The sequence below is a fragment of the Neovison vison genome, chromosome 7 (assembly GCF_020171115.1).
Source record: "Neovison vison isolate M4711 chromosome 7, ASM_NN_V1, whole genome shotgun sequence".
Classification (NCBI taxonomy): Eukaryota; Metazoa; Chordata; class Mammalia; order Carnivora; family Mustelidae; genus Neogale; species Neogale vison.
This window is the reverse complement of record NC_058097.1, coordinates 36831937-36835344: the sequence shown is the minus strand read 5'-3', so window position 1 is coordinate 36835344 and position 3408 is coordinate 36831937. Positions and strand designations below refer to the sequence as shown.

At 42.3% G+C, this 3408-nt stretch overlaps 1 pseudogene; it reads left to right on the top strand.

Annotated features, from left to right (window-relative positions):
- Positions 1-2496: 2496 nt before the first annotated feature.
- LOC122914751 lies at positions 2497-2629 on the top strand (annotated as a pseudogene).
- Positions 2630-3408: the final 779 nt, after the last annotated feature.

The window sequence follows — 3408 nt, the reverse complement described above, 5'->3', positions numbered from 1 at the left end:
TTCCAATCAATGCAACAACTTGAGGACTAATTTATGAAAATTGAATATGGTGACAAAACACTGCATTAAAATCCTATGTATCTTTATGGATTAAAAGCTAGTGTTAGGAGCAGATTTATAGCTGGCTTGGGGAACCCACAAGACAATAGAGAGTTTTCCTCTTTTTTTTTTTTTTTCCTTATGGACTGATAATGTCTGTAAGAATGAAAGGAAAGCAGAGAAATTAAAATCTCTTCCTGGGGGGTGTAAGGTATATCTTTCCCTTCCAGCATATTCTATTGCATTGCTAATTCTCCTCTATTCCAGTGACAGAACATAGACTCTCTGGTCTCCTAAATCCACCCCTTCTTCCCCCAAAAATTAAGATTTGAGAATGTGTCCCAATGTCTAAAGTAATTTCCAAGAGAGCTAGTTTTCCAAAGCAGGGACAATCTTACATGGGCCTAACTCAAATGGCCAGTTATTTCCACACTCCTTTGGTGTTTCATTCTGGGCAGAAAAGAAACTTGAATCCAAGCATCTAACCCTGGAGTCTTATGCTGGGAGGAAGGGCCAGCAGATCTTTAGAAGGCTTTAACAGGGGCACTCAGGTGGTTCAGTGGGTTAAAGCTTCTGCCTTCTGAGACTGAGGCCCCCATCAGACTCTCTGCTCAGCAGAGACGCTGCTTCCCCCTCTCTCTCTGCCTGCCTCTCTGCCTACTTGTGATCTCTGTCAAATAAATAAATAAAATATTTATAAATAAATAAAAGAATAAATAAATAAATAAATGGCTTTAACATACAAGTTAACAACCCCCCCACTCAAAAACACCCCAAACAAAACAAATTTTTTAAAAAGGCCAGAAAATCACAGAAAATCTCAAAGCCCCCTGGAAAGCTCATTAGAGAAAAGGGGGAGGGAATAAATCCTTGTTTTATTGCATTTTGTTTCTGGAGGGCCAAGGAGATTGTAAAGGAAGAAAGCCCAAGAGTTTTTGTGTTTGGTATGAACAGCGGTGTCTGGCAGAGGAAATGCTCCTGACGGGACATGGGTGCAAACACTTCCTGACAATTCTAAACAAGGAGTGTTCTTGTTAGCATTCACGATGGCTGGGATGATAAATTATATGAATAATTTTGGTTCTTTGTCAGGGCTTAGATGATGTCTTTCTGCAACACATCTTTAGCTGTGCATACTTAATTACTAACTAAAGAACAGACAGGAGGCATGAAGCGCAAGCACGTCCTTATGCTGCAGAACTGACATGTGTGTCCAGTGGGACATACATTAGAGAAACAAATGAGATGGCAAGCTCCTGAGCCAGGGCCCTCCTGGGCCCCTTGGATGAGCAGAGGATCCAGCTGGAAACAAGGAAGGGGCTTTGATCTAGGCAGGGTTAATTTAGGGGATGGGGCTGGGTCAGTGCAGCTGCGGCAAACTCTCACCAGGCTCCCTTCAGACCAACTTTGCATTCCCGAATTCAGATAAGGCAAGCATGAAGATGATGGCAAGTTTGAACACATACATTGTGCCAAGCATTATGTAAGTACTTCATAATGAAACTGATATGACCAGCTTCATCTGCTTCAGGGACAAATATAAAGATAGGGTTTGGAGAAAACATTGACTTAAAACTCTACATGTTCCATTAGGAACAGGTCTCCTTTGGTGTCAGGGGAGGAGTCACTGTTATCTGATAATTTATCATTTGAAAAGCCATAATATGATGATATTCTGGTTTTTATAAAATTAGTCATCACTGCACATCTCTCTTTATTTTGACATTGGTCTACCTCTACCCTCTCTGCCTTGTCAACATTTCTCTACTCAGTTTCCTGCTCCTCATTGGCTGCCATAAACCTCTGACTACAAAATATAAGCCGTTCTAAGTAAAATTCAGGTCTTGAGAATGGAGCAAAATCTGATGATGCTGATGAAAGTGATGTGGGAGAGCTGTTCAAATCCCATGCAAACCCTTAGCTATGGGAGGCTCTGGCTGAGGTACGCTAAGTAACTATGGAAGAGAAAACTAGCACAAGGATAACAGAAAAAGCACTTGAAAGAGAACTAATTAGAAAATCAAGAGTGAAGAGAGGCCACTGGGAAAACTGAATGAAGTTTTTTACAACAGTCATCTTTTTATAATAGCGCACAGAAAATCTTTCTGTAGTACTGCTTAGAAAGTAAAACATGAAACCAAAGACAATCTACCTTCCTATCATATGTATTGCCAGCTCAATAATCTCTTAAAAACAGCCACTGTTTGAGGGATGGGATCTGGAAGAGTTTTCAGCATCAGCCATGAGCTGTGCTGAAATCAACCCCTTCATCATGCCTCTCTCCTATAATTTCATTCATAATTTCATTCTAAGATCCTTATTACCCTTCCTAATTCTGAGCCTTGGATGGGCTCATCTGGACCTCCCAGCCAGGTCTGAATCTCGGAGAATGGGAGGGGCAGATGTAGCATGTGACTTGCTTAGGCCAATGAAATGTGAGTGGAAATGGCACATGTTACTTCCAGACAGTGGCAGTATCATAGCCAATGAGGTTTATCCGAGGCGCGATTATTGCTAATAGAAAGAAACTTTGTAAGAGCCTGTGGGAGTTGAAACATTGCTTTTCCCACCTTGGGAAGCTCTTGGGAGCATGTATCATTATGAAACCCAGCAAAGATGTATTTCTCCAAGGTGATCTGCTCTGCTCTTCTGACATATACTGACTGCATTTCTCTATCAAATCTCTTAGCCTAGTTATGGTTCTCCATGACTGAAATATTTCATTAATAGTATTGAAGAAACACTATGAAAAAGCTAAATGTTGTATGCTGATTGTATCATTTAATTTCCACCATAACTTAGGAAACAGCTTTTGTTAGCTTCGTCCATAAAGAACAAGGAAACTGAGACTGAGAGGTTGTTCATCTGGTCAGGGGTCACACAGCAGGACCAGGATTTGACTTCTGGTCACTCTAGCACCAACACATGTTCATTTTACCTTCATGCCCTACCAAGTTTCGGATAGGGCCCAACCCTATCAGCGCATGTGCAAAAAGTCACCTTTCTTTATGCTCACTGAATCTGTTTCTGGCAGGCTAAACGCTCTTCCCTGCTTGCCTAGTAAGTCATGCATGTGCACATAGGCACACAGCCGCCTTGAAAATACATGATGTGTGTGCCTGTGACAGTGCACTTATCTCTTTGAAGATGCTGAGCAGTGCTTAAGCAGCACCTCCATGCATCAGCAGGAGGCAGCACGCAGCGTGCATGGGCAGGTGCATGGGGACAGGTATGCGGTGCTGTGGTTTTGTGCTGTCATAGGCAGAGGCATTGGTTTGGGTGCCCCAGCAGAGCAGCTGTGCATATTACTCTATCAAGAATTCTTAAACCTGGGTGGCTCAGTGGGTTAAGCTTCTGCCTTCTGCTCGG